The sequence below is a fragment of the Symphalangus syndactylus genome, chromosome 13 (genome assembly GCF_028878055.3).
Source record: "Symphalangus syndactylus isolate Jambi chromosome 13, NHGRI_mSymSyn1-v2.1_pri, whole genome shotgun sequence".
Classification (NCBI taxonomy): domain Eukaryota; kingdom Metazoa; phylum Chordata; class Mammalia; order Primates; family Hylobatidae; genus Symphalangus; species Symphalangus syndactylus.
Window position 1 is genome coordinate 123656025 of NC_072435.2, and position 18779 is coordinate 123674803.

At 41.5% G+C, this 18779-nt stretch overlaps 1 long non-coding RNA gene across 3 annotated transcripts in view; it reads left to right on the forward strand.

The window, feature by feature from the left end:
• LOC129460122 (uncharacterized) overlaps positions 1-13786 on the forward strand; it is a 57476-nt gene extending 43690 nt beyond the window's left edge. For 2 of the 3 annotated variants that reach the window (XR_010115173.1, XR_010115174.1), the window contains 2 exons: positions 2256-2398; positions 13566-13786. This is a non-coding gene — a long non-coding RNA (uncharacterized lncRNA). Of the gene's footprint in view, positions 1-2255; positions 2399-3826; positions 4572-13565 lie in introns of those variants that run through there. The other variant, XR_010115175.1, reaches the window with a different exon arrangement.
• Positions 13787-18779: the final 4993 nt, after the last annotated feature.

Below are 18779 nucleotides of genomic sequence, written 5' to 3' on the forward strand. Positions count from 1 at the left end.
ATTGTCCTATCCCTCATGGTGTCTGACTTCCTCCAAGAACGCCAAAGGAAAGGGATTAAATTTTTTATTTCTTCACTCCTGGATGCTCCTTGGTCCTCATGCAAATCTGCCCACTGTGTCTCCAGAAGAATTCCAACTATATATTTCAGGGAAACCAAATAATGTCTCCTTCCACTTCTACTAAAATATACATATGAGAGCTGCAAGGAACTTTTCTTAAAAGCCTTTGACATCTCCCCTTTCCGTCTTCTTTCTCCTACCTTTCTCCTCTAGCTAACCTGAAGCAGGTGTGATGGTTACTTCCAGCCACTGTTGTGGACCAAGGGAAGGCAGAGCTCTGCCTAGTGTTAGGGAAGGAGGATGTCGGAAGGAGCCTGATCCCTGGTGTCCTTTAGGCTGTCATACCGGACCTGTGCAGTAGGTCTTTTACTATATTAGAACGATATGTGACTTTTACTATATTAGAACCAAAGACACTTTTATCTTATTTAAACCACTCTTTGTTTTAAATCTATCTATTAATAGGAAGCCAAACTAATCCTATCTGATGCAAGAAAGAGAATAGAATTCTAAGAAATCCATCTTCATTGGCCAATAATTTTCACTTAGCAAGATAGGTCACAGTAATTCCTCTTTCCTGAAGTATTCCAAATAAAGCATAAATTTAGGAATAAAACTACTGTGATTGAGGATTCAAATTTAGTAATGGAGTGACATTTTGTGTCAATTTTTGTCAAATATATGTCCTAAGAAATTGTTTCATTAGCTAGCTATCTAAATGAGTGAGAATATCTGTACTTATATCTGATTTATGCTGGTCCTATGGGCAGCTGTTACTTCTGGAGAATCTGCTTAGAAGACAAACAAAAAATAAAAACTAAAGTCTGTTCACACTTAAGAGTCTAAGGTTCCTGGCATTTGCCAGTGTTGTCCTTGGCTTTGCTGCTGGGAAGTGGGTGGGAAAGAAGCCACATGCAGGGGTCAGGATGGCCATAGACTAGGGTGGGACAGGACAGTGGAGCTGGGATGAGGACAAGCAGGAGGTCACTGGGTTCTAAGGACCCAAGTCTAGGAGGTGGCAACATTACCCTATGTTTGAGACCAACTGAAGCAGAGACAGGATCACTCAGGGGTGGGGGAGATGATAGTTAAAGGAGCAAGGGGTGAGAGAAAATGATCAAACTTTTGCTCCGATGTGTGACAGTTAACTTTAGTCCACACAAGCACCTCTAAGGATTAGGCGGGGTCAAACCATTTTATAGATGAGGAATCAGAGGCTGAGAGCTGAATACATTTGTCAGTCATACATGTAGTGAGTCGTGAGGCCAAAGTATGAATTGAGGTCATTTTAACAACAGAGATTGTGTTCTCTTCACCATATTGATAACGAGGGACCATGTTTGACTGAGGATATCACCTGCCTCCTTGTAGTGTTGGAGTTAGTTCTAGGGGCAGCTGTCCTCAAACTGCTCTGCACAGGAGACCTGTCCAGGCAGTGGACTGTGTTCCTGTGACCACCACTCATGCTCCAACTCATTGCCATGCTCAGGTTCAACAGTGTCCCTGAAAGTCCATTTTCCTGAATATGCCTGTCATTTCAAAAGCTGGAAAATTTTATACACACACACACGCACACGCACACACACACGCACACGAGCACTTTCTTTATCTGCTCATCTGTGGATTCAGGGTCCAGGTTGTTCCCACATCTTGCCTACTGCGAATAATGTTGCAATAACACGGGGATGCTAGCATCTCTTTGAGGTTCCAATTCAGTTCTGTGGTAAGAATCCATCCCAGACTCTGATACACAGCATCGTGCCTAAAGATAATGATGCTGTATTTTACACCTAAAATCTATTAAGAGGGTAGATCTCATTTTAAGTGTTCTTGCGACAATAAAAGAGGAAATAGTGTTTTTAAAAAATCTATATCTAAATAGTCACATTTAATCTATTTTTGGTTGTCAAAAAGCAGCCCCTTTCTGTCTTATGTTCAACCCACGTGTCTGAGAAGGCCAAGGCACCTGTACTTCAGGTCATTCAGGTTGTTAAACTTGGTCAAGTATTTTCTTTACTTTATTTGAAAATACAGGGTGCCATTCTGTCACTTAGGCTGGAGTGCAGCAGCGGGATCATAGCTCACTGCAGCCTCAAACCCCTGGGCTCAGGCAATTCTGCCTCAGCCCCTAAATAGCTAGAATTGTAGGTGCAGCTGCAACACTCAGCTAATTTTATTTTCTTATTTTTTTGTAGAGACAGCATCTCCCTATGTTACGCAGGCTGGTCTCGAACTCCTGGCCTCAAGCAATCCTCTTGCCTCAGCCTCCCAAAACGTTGGTATTATAGGCGAGCGCCACTGCACCTGACCCATCAAGTGTTTTCTGTGGAATGTGAGAGTAAGACAAAAACTTCCATACACAACTCACATATATTAAACATGACCAATTACCAGGCCTTCCACTAAGAATTTTCACGTCTCCTTATTTAATCTTCTCACCCTATCAGGTAGTTATTACTATAATTTTATTGATGGGAAAATAGGTGTTAAAGATGCTTAATGACTGACCAGGGCCACATGGTGGAGACTGGTTGGGACAAGGGTTTTTGTGACACACATATCTATGTTTTCAACGCTCTAATATGAAGACAGAAGCATCTGTTCAATGAGGGGAGAAATCTCAGGCATTATGCAAAAATGAAAGTGACATTTTCAAAGAGATAAGTCTATAAAATCTTGTTCGGTGATACTTTAAAGGAGTTTTGGGAAAACTGAAAACTACAAGCCTTGCTCCATTTCCTTAAATTCGGTGTTGGCTAGAAAGTAACGCTGAAGCCAACAGCAAGAAGTTTCAGTTAATCGTTTTATTAAGGGACCTGTGGACTCAAGTGCTTGGTGGGGAGAATACTTCCCATCATGGTATAGAGATAAGGAGTACGCTAGTGAATATTTATATACCAGCTATCATGACATTTAAGTTGAATCTTGACATGATGTATATATCACACATATACATCATAAAATTGAGATTAATGTATATCATTTATGGAGAAGGGCAAAGAGGTTTCCTGGATATGAAAAGGTTTGTTTTAATAGCTGCAGAATCACTGCCTTATAATATTGACACTATGAATGCTCACCGTAAGTGTTTGTGAAGATGCCTTCTATTTAAAAATATATTTGATCCCTTATGAAATAACGCATGCTCCATGAGAAACTGGCTTAACCTTAAACATTGTGGTCATTAACTGGCAGCCTGCGACCTCCCTGAGTTTGTTCTGTAACTACAATATTGCAGAAGTTATCTGACTTCACTTACAAGGCAGGAAGCAACACAACTCACTGTTGTGACTTTCCCCCTGTAGTTCACAGATAAGTCCCTTGCAAACCCAGCCCACTCATTTCCAAAAAGCAATACAAGTGTGTGTTTTCTCCATGATTCTCTTTACACAGAGAAGACAACACCATCCTGCATCTTGCAGTTCCCATCGTCACTTTCTGCTCACCTGGGGCTGCTAGTTACAGGGATGCAATAATACTTGGGAGAAAACTTCAAATGTGAACCACGGAGAAGAGTGCTCGAGAGCGCAACCTCTTTGTTGAGCTTTTTGCATAAAATATTATACTGGGAATATAAAGTCAGAGAGAGTCTACAGAAAGAATTTATTGCAAGTGATTTTTTAACTAGAGGGAAATTGAATATTATGTTATGGCTCCCTCAGTCCATTTGTGTATGCAGTGCACATTGTAAGATGCCACAGATAAACCACCTGCCTCTACAAGGACTTTTATTCATTATAAACGATGTTTGTTTCATAACTCACAGTGCCCCCTACCCAGTACTTCCTCCTGCCATGTTCACGAGGAGAAGCTGGTGAAGATGGCTGTTTTGGTACATTGCATCAGGCCAAATGACTGAAGTATCAACAAAAGACCTCAAAAAAGAGTTCTTCAGAAGCCATTTTCTTTTACCCAAGCCATTGCTGGGATGCCGAGGGTTTCATTATTTTTCTCAATATAAATCAGAAGGTTTAAAGAGCTCTTAAAAAGAACTATGTGAATTTTCTGTGGTGAAGTTCCTTCTGCATTTATACCACCCTGATCTCCAGTTCTCATTCCTGGGAAAGCCATGATGTTTTACAATTGCATGTAATTGATACTATGTACAAGGAGTTTAAAAAACTATGCTGGCCGGGCGCGGTGGCTCATGCCTGTAATCCCAGCTCTTAGGGTGGCCAAGGCTGGTGGATCACGAGGTCAAGAGATCGAGACCATCCTGGCCAACATGGTGAAACCCTGTCTCTACTAAAAATATAAAAAATTAGCCGGGCGTGGTGGCGGGTGCCTGTAGTCCCAGCTCTACCCGGGAGGCTGAGGCAGGAGAATGGCGTGAACCCGGGAGGCAGAGCTTGTAGTGAGCCGAGATCACGCCACTATACTCCAGCCTGGGTGACAAAGCGAGACTCCGTCTCAAAATAAACAAACAAACAAAAAAACCGAAAAACTATGCTATGAGCAAGTGGCACATTATTCTGTTGTCAAAAATTCAAGTCACTGGGTGAACCCTGGTGCAAAACGCATTTTAATGAAATGCCTTTTGAAAATCATAACTGGAAAAAAACATGATCAGCATCTCTCTTCAATAACTGTCTCTGACCACACCAAATCATAATTATATTGGAAAAACTAAAATTTAAAAAAGCTTTGTATGAATAAGAGAAATAAAAGTTACTGGGATGAAGATGGGTAAAGACAGCTGAATTAAAAATGCTCATCTTTCATTAATCAATACATTTTTCACATAAGAAGTTTATCTGGTTTGGACAAACATAGCTCAAGTATTTTACATAATCATGGGGACGATTGGGCTATGACAGTTTAATGCTATTTTGCAAAGCCATAATTTTGCTGGGGCTCAGATGAGTGAAATTTGCCTGGTTGTTTTCTTAACTTCTTAATCATAGACCATCTCTGAGACCAGTATCCACATACCAGAGTTTCACATGCAGCTGTAGAGCGTTACTGGCTTCCACCTAAGAATCTTCCTTCCTCTAATTTCCAGTAAATGCTCCAAGAACAAGAACAAAGAGCCCCAGCAATGGGCGATAGACACAGAGTCTGCCTGGAAATGTGTTTCCTTCACCCTTATGCTCATCTCACCTGAGCAGAATCATGTAAGAGAATCACATGGTATGAAGATTCTCTTATGTGATTTCTGAGGACTAGAAGACCACAATTGCATGTTTTGTGAATTAGGCTTTTTAATTATTCTTGATTTCCATAACGAATGTGATTTCAGAGACAGAAATCAAAAGAGAAATGAAGTAACCTACACGAGGTTGACAGATGCTCCAAGGAAACCAGAGAAGAAGCTCTGCTTCAACTAAAAGTCACTGATCCAGGAGTCCCCTGCATTTATCGGACTCTAAAACCTATTGTTTTCCCATTATACCCCACTGCCTCTATTTTTACCAGTAGGAAGTAGAATCCTTTCCTTAAAGATGTGAAAAGTATGTAGGGAAAAAAAAGGTGTGAGTTTTAAGAGTTGCTTTACTGAGAGTTAAGACAAAGAAAATAGTTTGTAAGTGAATACATAATAGTATGAGGTATTGTGTTTAGTTGAAAATAACATCAATCTCTACATCAGCGGCATAAATATGTGGAGGAGTTCTGTCTTCTCATCAGATGAGGCAGTTTCTGGCCGTTGATGTGGCTCAGTGTTGCCACCAAGAGGCCAGTATTCAGCTCTCTTTAGCCTAAATCAATATCAGCATGTGATGTTTTGCCCTCATGGCCACAAAATGGCACCTCTCTCTCCAGGCATCACAGCTATATCCCAAGAAAGAAAAAGAGTGCTATATTAAAAAAAGAAAAAGAAAAAAAAGAAAAAAAAACTTTACTCAAAAAGTTTTTGGGTTTTGTTGTTGTTGTTGTTTTGCAGGGGACAGAGAGGACAGATATCTGTTCTACGTATTTCCACTTTGCCATTATTGGGGGTCACTGGCTCAAAGTGAATCACATGGTGACTCACAGTTACAAGAAAACCTGTGAAGCATTTTGTTTTTGTTTATGTTGTTTACATTTTTGGCTTTTCAACCTCTATAATAGAAGACAAGAGGAAAGAAAAAATAAATTCTGGTGTGCTCAATCCAAATTGTCTTCTATAGGCCTTGAATTGTGAAATTAGAGATGCTTCTAGGATCTTGAGATAGAGAATTAAAATTCTTAATTTTTGTACAGATTGAATTTTATTTCAAGTAAGTTTAGACACTATCTCAAATATTGATTTTAATAAATGAGGGTGTTTTTAAAAATGTTCCTTTATCTTCTCTACTTCCTACTCTCATTTTATACTTATTTCACAAATACATTGCACGATCCAGGAAGGAAAGAGTGCTGTATTATACAACGTTTTATCCACTAAAAAAGTTTATCATTAGCACAGTGGCTGTCCTGGAGCAGATATTTAATAAATGTTTGAGTATCTGATTGAAAAAAATAAAAATAAAAACACATGCGGTTAATACTGAATGCATATATTCATTAAAATCAGCATGTCATAATTAGAAGACAAGGTTGAATAAATGCTGGCAAATATGAGTCAGCTACCAAAAGGTAATAAAGTACGATAAGAAAGAAAGATGCACAAGAAGAACTGTTAGTCTTAGTGAGTATTTGCCATTTCAGCACCATTTAAAAATAATGAAGAAGTTCTGCTTCTGGCCAAGATGAACTAAGAGGGATCTACCATTTAAAATTATGAAACAACAGCTGGAAAGACACTGGGCATCAGGTAATAAACAATGATCCCTGAGATATGGAAACAAACATATGAGCCCTGTGGTTGCCCCAGCTTGCTGCCCTTAGAGTGTCCCCAGTTTGCAGCATGTGAGGGGAAACTGAGGTAGAATCTGGAAAGAGTCTCTGAGCTGAAGAGACAGAGCTGGTGGCTGAGGAAGCATGAGGAATCTGGAGCTGATGGGAAAGGGTACGAAGCAAGGAGAGGACCCTGAAGATCTGGAAAGGGCCTCCTGGAATGTTGAGTGGATTGCTGGTCTGCACATGTGTGGAGAACCTTCCTGTACCTGGAGAAAGAACCATTCAAAAGGATGAGGGCGAGCAGTGCCTGGTGTTCACTCGAGGGTGAAAATAGTACCTGTTCCCAACAGTCAGACCAGAAAACTTCATAATCCATGGGGCATTGAGTAGAGTGCTCAGGAAGGTCTTGCTTCAATAGTAGGAAAGAATTAGCTCTAGACTGAGTATATTAGTCCATTTTCATGCTGCTGATAAAGATATACCCAAGACTGGGCAATTTACTGGGCATTTACAGTTCCACGTGACTGGAGAAGCCTCACAAACATGGCGGAAGGCAGGAGGAGCAAGTCACATCTTACATGGATGGCAGCAGGCAAAGAGAGAGATTGGGCAGGGAAACTCCCCCTTATAATACTGTCAGATCTCGTTAGACTTATTCACTATCATGAGAACAGCTTGGGAAAGACCTGCCCCCATGATTCAATTACCTCCCACCAGGTCCCTCCCACAACACATGAGAATTCAAGATGAGATTTGGGTGGGGACACAGACAAATCACATCATTCTGCCCCAGCCCCTCCCAAATCTCATGCCCTCACATTTCAAAACCAATCATGGCTTCCCAACAGTGCCCCAAGGTCTTAACTGATTTCAGCATTAACGCAAAAGTCCACAGTCCAAAGTTTCATCTGAGATAAGGTAAGTCCCTTCTGCCTATGACCCTGTAAAAATCAAAAGCCAATTAGTTACTTTTTAGATACAATGGGGGTACGGGCATTGCATAAACATAGCCATTCCAAATGGCCAAAACAAAGGGGCTACAGTCCCATGCAAGTCTAAAATCCAGTGGGGCAGTCAAATCTTAAGGCTCAAAAATGATCTTTGACTCCATATCTCACATCCAGGTCATGCTGATGCAAGAGGTAGGTTCCCATAGTCAGGAAGTTCTGCCCCTGTGGCTTGGCAGGGTATAGCTTCCCTCCTGGCTGCTTTCACGGGCTGGCATTGAGTGTCTGTGGCTTTTCCAGGCAAATAGTGCAGGTTGTTGGTGGATCTACCATTCTGGGGTCTGGAGGATGGTGGCCCTCTTCTCACAACTCCACTAGGCAATGTCCCAGCGGGGACTCTGTGTGGGGACTCTGACCCCACATTTCCCTTCCGCACTGTCCTAGCAGAGGTTCTCCATGAGTGCCCTGCCCCTGCAGCAAACTTATTCTTGGACATCCAGGCATTTCCATACATCCTCTGAAATCTAGGCAGAGGTTCCCAAACCCCAATTCTTGACTTCTGTGCACTCACAGGCTCAACTCCACGTGAAAGCTGCCAAGGCTTGGGGCTTGCACCCTCTGAAGCCACATCTCAAGCTCTACATTGGTCCCTGTCAGCCACAGCTGGAGCGGCTGGAATGCAGGACACCAAGTCCCTATGCTTCAAGCTGCATGAGGACCTGGGCCCACAAAACCATGTTCTCCTAGGCCTCTAGGCCTGTGATGGGAGGGGCTGCTGTGAAGACCTCTGACATGCCCTGGAGACATTTTCGCCATTGTCTTGGGGATTAATATTTGGCTCCTCGTTATTAATGCAAATTTCTGCAGCCGCCTTGAATTTCTCCTCAGAAAATGGGGGGGGGGTTCTTTTCTATCACATTGTCAGTCTGCAAATATTCCAAATTTTTATACTCTGCTTCCCTTATAAAACTGAATGCCTTTAACAGCACCCAAGTCACCTCTTGAATGCTTTGTTGCTTAGAAATTTCTTCCCCCAGAAACCCTAAATCATCTCTCTCAAGTTCAAAGTTCCATAAATCTCTAGGATGAGGGCAAAATGCCACCAGTCTCTTAGCTAAAACATAACCAGAGTCACCTTTGTTCCACTTCCCAGCAAGTTTCTTGTCTTCATCTGAGACCACCTCAGCCTGAACTTTATTGTCCATATCTCTATCAGGCTTTAGGTTAAAGCCATTCTCTAGGGAGTTTCACACTTTCCCACATTTTTCTGTCTTCTTCTGTGCCCTCCAAATTGTTCCAACCTCTGCCTCTTAGGCCCAGTTCTAAAGTCGCTTCCACATTTTCAGGTATCTTTTCAGCAGTGCCCCACTCCTGGTACCAATTTACTGTATTAATCTGTTTTCACACTGCTGATAAAGACATACCTGAGGCTGGGCAATTTACAAATGAAAGATATTTAATTGGACTTACAGTTCCATGTGGCTGTGGAAGCCTCACAATCATGCCAGAAGGCAAGGAGGAGCAAGTCATGTCTTACATGGAGGCAGCAGGCAAAGAGGGAGATTGGGCAGGGAAACTCCCCCTTATAATACCGTCAGACCTTGTAAGACTTATTCACTATCATGAGAACAGCATGGGAAAGACCTGCCCCCATGATTCATATGCCTCCCACCAGGTCCCTCCCCACAACACCTGGGAATTCAAGATGAGATTTGAGTGGGAACACAGCCAAACCATATCACTGAGTATTGCTCTGGTCCCACCTGAAAAACCATAAAGGCAAGACCCAAAAGAATCAAATTTTTTCCAAAAAACTTAATTGAATCCCAGAACAATATTCAAAATGTGCCAGAATATAAAAATAGCACTCAAGCAAGGCAAAATGTTTAACAGCTGGCATTCAAACAAAGACTACTAGGCATGAAAAAATGACAGAAACTCACCATTCATCATGAGGAAAATAATCAGTCAACACAGGCTTCAACTGACCCAGAGATAGGATTAGCAAAGAAGAGCATTAAAACAGATATTATAAGCCTTTATGTTCAAAAGTTAAACAGAGACATGAAAGATATTTTAAAAGACAAATTGGACTTTCCAAGATGGAAACCCCAAGTGCCTGAGATGCTGAGATAAAATACACACACACACACACACACACACACACACACGCACATACATACACACACAGACATATACACACATACACACACACATACACAAACACACACACATACACACACACACACATGCTGGAAGGGGTTAATGGTGATTAGACATTGCAAAAGAAAATATAACTGAATTTTAATGCATAACAATATAAAATACCCAAATGGAACATTGGGAGAAAAAGAATCCCTCCCCCTACCCACCCAAAATGGAAAGAGCGTTAGTGAGGTGTGGAACAACTTAAAGCAGCTTAGTATGAGAAGAGAGAGGGAAAGTAAATATTTGAAGAAATAATGGCCAAATGCTCTTCCAACTTAATGAAAACTAGAAACCCACCAATCCAGGAAACACAACCAACTCCTACATGCCACGTGATCATATTTCATCTTTATCCAGCACAGTGGGAAGCATTGTAGACAATCAATCAACTGATGAGTGAAATTACATTGTTGCACATGAAAATATACAGCAATGTTGGTTTATAGAGGTTCATTTCAGATAAACTACCTTTTATTATTTTTTAAATTTGCTCTTATTTATAAAAGTTGTCCATGATTTAACACCAAATATCACAATAAACAGCTACTCGGGTGAGAAAATGTTTATGTTGATAAGAAAATTCACCACGGAATAACTGGTTACAAAATCCCTGAAGAGCTTATGGCTTTCTTCGGTGGGTGGAAATGCATACATGATGTGGACTCCAGCAGAAGAAAACAACCAACTCTGACTTCATTAAAGTAGCTAAGGTATATGATCTTAGTCATATCGCCAATCTTATTTTAATGTATGATTCAAGATGGCTACTTGAATATTTAATTTCAGGCAAAATGTAAAGGGAACAGATTTATGTCTTCAAAGTACGGGCTTTGTAGGCAGACTAGCTTAGTTCTAATTCCAGCTCTGACGTTATCTGTTTAGTCTTGGGCGATTTATTTAAACTCTCTGTACCTCAGCTTCCTTCTGTAAAGTGGGATTTAAAATGCTAACTATTAGAAGGAAGAGATGTAAATATTATAAAACACATTAATAACATGTATTGAAAGTTGAGTTATTAAAAAAGAGCCCATTTCATCTGTGTCTGCCATTATATGCTTATTTCAATATTAAATCCATTCCATTGTATTATCACATCATAGGGTTTTTTTTTTTTCTCCTTTACACCCGACATTTCAAAGGCAGGAAGTTGTCTGTACTTCTCCTTTCTCACTAAGACAGTTGCTAGTAAAAGTTCTTGATTGGGGGAGAAGCACATATACCTTAGCCCATTTAAAAATAAGACATTTATTTTAAATGGGGCAACATACCTAAATTTCTCTTTGACAACATCCTCACCCTGACTCAAATACCACCCTGTCAGTAAGGATGTTAACCACCTGATAAGACTATACGCTTGTGATGTTTTATCTATTTCTATCCTTAGCCACTCAAAAAAATTTTTTATTGAGGTATAATGTACATGCAATAAAATCTATCCTTTTTAGCGTGCATTTCTGAGTTTTGACAGATGCACATAGTTATGTAATTACCGCTACACTCGAAACACAGAATCATCTCATTACCCTAAGAAATACTGCACACTTCTTTGTCTGCTACATCTGGGGGAGTCATTCACTCTCCAGAGCCCCAGGTCTTACACAGGGGTCAAATCTCCTCTCCTATAATTATGCCCCTTCCAGAAGGCCATAGAAATGAAAACATATGGTGTGAAGCCTGCTTTTACTTATTCTAATGAATTTCAGATATATATATATGTTTTTATATGTTATTCGTCATTCATTCCTTTGATGTATGGTAAACACAGAAAAATGTGTTCAACATAACTAGCCATTATTGAAATGCTGATTAAAACTACAATGAGATACCACATAAAAACAACTCACATTACCAAGAATAGAAGAAGAAACAGAGCAGCTAGAACACTTATACAATGCCTGTGGGAACAGCAATTGAAAGAGCCACTTTAGAAAAATGCCCAAAAATGTCTTATAATGTTAAACATGCACTTACCACGTGAACAAGCAATTCCACTTTTTAGTATTCATTCGAATGCAATAAAAACTTAAGTTCATGCAAAAACCTGTACATGAATGGTTGTGTGGATATTTCTTTATAACCACCCCAAACTGGAAACAAACCAAATGCTCTTCAACTGGGAAATGATTAAAAAAAAGTTCATGCATTTATACAATGGTAACTATTGTTATCACCTTCACTGCGCCTGGAGGCCACAATCCTCAGGGAAGGTGAGAAGGCAAATGACACACTCAAGAGGCACTTAAGAAAACTAACATAAGAAACAGTGACGGAAAAGACTCTTTCCAACTTCTAAATACGCAATCACTAGCTGACTTCCCCATCTCTGATAGGACCAAAAATACTGTAACTGGACACGCAATCCAGCTTTTACTCTGTTACATTTCCACCCTCACCTATTACATGAGCAATGAAAAGCCCATACACAGCCCTGTAACCACGAATACCATCCTAACTTTCCAAGCCCCTTTATGCATCCGATGCAACCTGGTATCAGGCCTGCCCCTGGGGCACCTACTATCCTATCAGTATAATTACATACTACAACTTCAAGCCCCAACTGATCATAGTAACTTCTGAGTCACCCAAAAAGCTCCATTCAGACGGCTTGTCCGCTTCTCAGGGTCCCCAAAAATCATCACCTCCTCCCTGCTTAACAAACAGTCCAGGTTTTGTAATGGCAAACATACTCCCTGCATGACCATTCACCCCTGGACTCCCTGCAGCAGCGCCCCCACCACTAGTGAATGCCTTCTCATCCCCTCTTTCAATCACTCCCTTGAATGGTTCCTAGTAGATACAAAATGGTTTTTTTCTCCAATGGGAAAACAGAACACAGGCAGCCACTCAGTTTGCTCCCAACACCCCTTTCCAGCCACTCACCACAGCTACCTTGGCAATTACTCCAGGAGTATGAGAAAATGAAAACAACAAACTCACACACCTTGTTAACATACACAACCAGTTCTGCCTACCCAGCCAAGGCATATTCTTCTTATGTGGAACTTCAACCTATATCTGCCTCCCCACCAACTGGACAGGCACCTGCACCTTAGTCTACCTAAGTCCCAACATTGACATTGCCCCAGGAAATCAGACCCTATCAGTGCCCCTCAAAACTCAAGTCCATTGGCACAGGGTCATACCACTAACACCCCTACTTACAGGGTTAGGAATGGCCACTGCTACATAGGAACCGGAATAGCCACACACTCTCAAAGGACTTCTCAGACAGTTTGCAAGAAATAACAAAATCTATCCTTACTCTACCATTCCAAATAGACTCTTTGGCAGCAATGACTCTACAAAACCACCGAGGCCTAGACCTCCTCACTGCTGAGAAAGGAGGACGCTGCACCTTCCTGGGGAAGAGTGTTGTTTTTACACTAACCAGTCAGGGATAGTATGAGATGCTGCCCGGTGTTTACAGGAAAAGGCTTCTGAAATCAGACAACGCCTTTCAAACTCTTATACCAACCTCTGGAGTTGGGCGACATGGCTTCTCCCCTTTCTAGGTCCCATGACATCCATCTTGCTATTACTAGCCTTCGGGCCCTGTATTTTTAACCTCCTTGTCAAATTTGTTTCCTCCAGGATCGAGGCCATCAAGCTACAGATGGTCTTACAAATGGAACCCCAAATGAGCTAAACTCACAACTTCTACTGAGGACCCCTGGACCAACCCACTGGCCCTTTGGCTGGCCTAAACTTCCCCTCTGGAGGACACTACAACTTCTTCATCAAGAAAAGGCCCCTTCTTCATCCCTATCCAGCAGGAAGTAGCTAGAGTGGTCACTGCCCAGTTCCCAACAGCAGTTGGGGTGTCCTGTTTAGAGGAGGGATTGAGAGGTGAGGCCAGCTGGACTTCCTGGGTCGAGTGGGGACTTGGGGAAATTTCCTGTCTTACAAGAGGATTGTAAAATGCACCAATCAGTGCTCTGTAAAATGCACCAATCAGTGCTCTGTAAAATGCACCAATCAGTGCTCTGTAAAATGCACCAATCAGTGTTCTGTAAAATGCACCAATCAGTGTTCTGTAAAATGCACCAATCAGTGTTCTGTAAAATGCACCAATCAGCAGGATTCTAAAAGTAGCCAATTGCAGGGAGGATTGAAAAAAGGGCACTCTGATAGGACAGAACTGGAACACAGGAGGGGACAATAAGGGAATAAAAGCTGGCCACCCCAGCCAGCAGTGGCAACCGGCTTGGGTCCCCTTCCACACAGTGGAAACTTTGTCCTTTCGTTCTTCACAATAAACCTTGTTGCCATTCACTCTTTGGGTTTGTGCCATCTTTAAGAGCTGTAACACTCACCACAAAGTTCCGCAGCTTCGTTCTTAAAGTCAGCGAGACCACGAACCCACCGGCAGAAACCAACTCTGGACACACGAGTGTGAAAGGAGCAGGTGAGACAGGAAAGGCACCCTCAGGGTTCACGTCAATGTGATGCAGTGGCCACACACCCTCTGACGTCTGGTCCTGGCCAAGCTAGACAGATTCACAGAAGCAGTAAGATTTCACATGTGTGTGTGTGATGTTAATTTTTTTATTTTTCAGTGCACAGAGCATTGTATACATGTGAAGCAGTTAATAAAAGTTAGCTGAATTGTATGCAGTTGATGTAATTCCAGCATTTTCCATCTTATGAGACTTTCAGAAATCACTTAATTCAAGTCCTCTGGGGAAAATTAATCCAACAGAAGTTAAGTTTTTGTTCAAGGTCATATGACTAATGTATAATTTTAAAATAATCCAAGCACCTTACTTGCTTAGGAAATAGATGTTTTTTACATTCTTTTAAAAATGTTTTTGCTACATTGCATTTCTACATATTTATGGGGTCCATGTGAGATTTTGTTACATGCATAGAATGTATAATGGTCAAGTCATGGTGTTCAGGGTATCCAACACCCAAGTGTTTATCATTTCTAGACAATGAGTACATTTCAAGTCCTCTCTTCTAGGTATACAAGTGGCAAACAAACCTATGAAAAAATGCTCCACATGACTAATCATCAGATAAATGCAAATCAAAACCACAATGAGATACGATCTCACACCAGTCAGAATGGCTATTATTAAAAAGTCAGGCCAGGCACAGTGGCTCACGCCTGTAATCCCAGCATTTCGGGAGGCTGAGGCAGCCAGATCATCTGAGGTCAGGAGTTCAAGACCAGTCTGGCCAACATGGTGAAACCTTGTCTCTACTAAATATACAAAAATTAGCTGGACGTGGTGGTGGGCACCTGTAATCACAGATTCTTGGGAGGCTGTGGTAGGAGAACAGCTTGAGCCCGGGAGGCAGAGGTTGCAGTGAGCCGAAATCATGCCACTGCACTCCAGCCTGGATGACAGAGTGAGACTCTGTCTCAAAACAAAAATAAATAATAAATAAAAAGTCAAAAACCAACAGATGCTGGCGAGGCTGCAGAGAAAAGGCAACATTTACACACTGTTGGTGGGAATGGAAATTAGTTCCGTCACTGTGGAAAGCAGTTTACAGATTTCTCAAAGAACTGAAAACAGAACTACCATTCCATCCAGCAATCTCATTTCTGACTATATATCCCAAAGAAAACAAATTGTTCTATCAAAAAGACACATGTACTCTCCTGTTAATGGCAACACTATTCATGATAGCAAAGACATGGAGTCAACCCAAGTGTCCATCAACAGTGGACTGGATAAAGAAAATATTCAGACAGGGAAACAGAAAGCAACCATGTTTCGCAGAGGTGAATATACACCATGGAATTCTACTCAGCCATAAAAAAGGATGAAATAATACCCTTTGCAGCACCACGGACGCAGCTGGAGGCCATTATCCTAAGCAAACTAGTGCAGAAACAGAAAACCAAATATCCCATGTTCTCACTTATAAGTACGAGCTAAACATTGGGTACTCACGGACATAAAAACGAGAACAACAGACACTGGGGACTACTGGAGGTTGGAGGAAGGAAGGGGAGAAAGAGTTAAAAACCTCTTGATTACCACACTCACTACCTGGGTGATGGGATCATTCATGATCTCAGCATCAGAAAATATAACCAGGAAACAAACCTGCACATGTACTTCCTGAATCTAAAATAAAAAATCCAAATTAATCCAGTAAATTATAAGAGCACTTAAAAAGTAAATTTTTATATATAACCTCCCCAAAAAAGTTCTCTTTTCTAGCTATTTTCAAAGATTCAATATATTGTTTACTATAGTCAACCTACTCTGCTATGAAACATTAGAACTCATTCCTTCTATCTAGTCAGGATGGTGGGGAAAATTATAAGCCACAAACCTTCTTGGAAGGCCTGAAGATTTTTGCAAAAGTCTCAGGATAAGGCTATGGCTGAAGGCTACCTAATCCTTACTTTGAGTAAATAGCTTAAAGTGGGTACAAAGGAAGGTGGTTTATCTAACTAGCTTGTTTACTCATGTGGTCCTAAGACTAACCTTTCATCTATGGTGGGTGCTTAATTGCTTTCTACTGGAGAAGTCAGCAATGTCAATTACCCTCTAGTGGTGTTCACTCACAACCTTTGTCAATTAATCTTTACTGAATAAATGTAAGTATCACTGACTGATCAAGGCCGCGGCTGCCACAAAGTGGCCCAGATGCTCAGCCAAACTGGCAAAGCAGAATATCTGTGTCAGTGTACTTTATTCATCTGTCGTTGGGTCAGGGTCTGCAGGACAGACCCCCACATCTATCTAACTATATGATTTTACCCATTAACCAAGCTCTCTTCGTTCCCCAGCCCTCCCACCAGCACACCCCCTTTCCAGTCTCTGGTGTCTATCATTCTACTCCTCTACCTCTATGTGATCAATTTTTTAAGTGCTCACATATGAGAACATGCAATAAGATATTTTGACCCTCTGTCTTACAGACCATGAGCCTAAGGTGCTTTAAGGATGCCTACGTACAGGTAGCCTTGAGATAAAGCTGTCTTCCTTCTGTCCCTCTCTGCTCAGGCGACACCTGTCTCCACCTTTGAGGACCACAGCGACCCCTACTGTCTCCTTCCCACCCTCTACACCCCCAGGTTTAAAAGGAGAGAAGTGTTCTGACCCCTGTGGGCAGCCAGATGGGGAAAAACAAATAACTTTGCCAAAGGGTCCTACAGGAGCAATTCTGAGAGAGCATAAAGTCATGATTTCATTCCAACTTGAAACAAAATGAAACACCCAATACCAGTGCATCAGAGAAATGCCTGGCCTAGAAAATGCACACCACTGGAATTATTTTTCTTTCTTTTTTTTTCTTTTCTTGATAATGTATCTCATTAGTAACACACCAGGAGAGAGAAACTGAATTAAGACCCTTTGTCACTCTTGGTTAATAGAGCATTCTTTTTCTACTTCACAGAACTAGCAATGAAAAGAATTCCACCTGTTAGGAAACTTCTGCTATTTACCTAGTTAGCTTGTGCTCAGTGCCATAGGAAATATAAAAGTAAATGGCAGGGACTCTGCTCCCAATATCCTCACAGTCTTCCAGAGAGGTGATTCTAGCAAGGATAACATCCACGGGACCTGGAGGCATGCTCACTGCGCATGGAGTCTTGTCTGAGCCCCTTCTAACGTTAATGCATTTTAGCATTATCACAATTACCTGAGGAAAATACCGTTTTAAAACTCGTTTTACAGATGCATAAAATCAACGACCAGAGATGTTAAACAGCACACCTGAGGGCACGCAAGTAATTTACAGAAACAATATCTGAACCCAACTATAGATACCTCAGATTCTGAGATTTCCGGCTTCATGTCCTACAGCTTCCATAATGACACATAGCAGAAGGAAGGAATGACAGCAGAATTCAGCAGAAGTTCACCTGAAGTTATTAGGAACAGGGAAAGTTGTCTCGAAAGCAGCTGAGTTTCTGTTAGCAATTGCAAGATGGGTGGGGGTTTGAATGTGCCTGAACAGTACAGGGAAGCATATCTTAGGTACAAGAGAGAGTGAAAGAGGAGGAGAAAAGTGGATGTGGAGACCTGCGCGTGGGTTGTGAACACCCTAAGTGTGGAATGCTAGGAAGCCTCCAGGGTGGTCCCTCGCAGATTATGAGGACAGGGACCATGAGGCTGATGTGTGCCCAAGGGGATCTGAGGACTACAGACACCAAAGATTCTGCCCTGCTGGGAATAAGCACATTAAAATAATTCAAACAGGGATAAGGCAGGGTGCAGAGAGAAAGTCATTTTGCTGAAATGTCATTAAAACAGGTTATAGAAAAATGTTTGTCATGTCCTTAAAATAACTTAATCATGTAGGTAGTTTGTAATAAACGTTCCTAGTAAAAAATTAACATGCTGCAGAGAAAGCACATGCTCCTCGGGTCACCGCTTCACTCCCCTGGGCCCTGATGTAACTATCATGATCAATGTCATGTACAGCCTTCCAGATCTTCTCTTGAGGTTTTGCTAACATATTTACCCACGGATAGGAATTGGAGCATATAATGTTTTTGTCTTTGCTTCCTTACAAAATATCATACTGCATGGTCATTTAATAATGTATTCTAGCACTCAAAACTATGGCTTAGGAGTTTTTTTCAACACCTGTATTTGTAGCTTTTTTTTTCCCAACTGACTCAAAGTATTTCATGGAGAGATAACAGTTTTGTTTTGTTTGCTTTTTGAGATGGAGTCTCACTCTGTCACCAAGGCTGGAGTGCAATGGCACGATCTCGGTTCACTGCAACTCCTGCCTCCCGGGTTCAAGTGATTCTCCTGCCTCAGCCCCCTGAGTAGGTGGGATTACAGGCGCCCCTACCACACCCAGCTAATTTTTGTATTTTCAGTA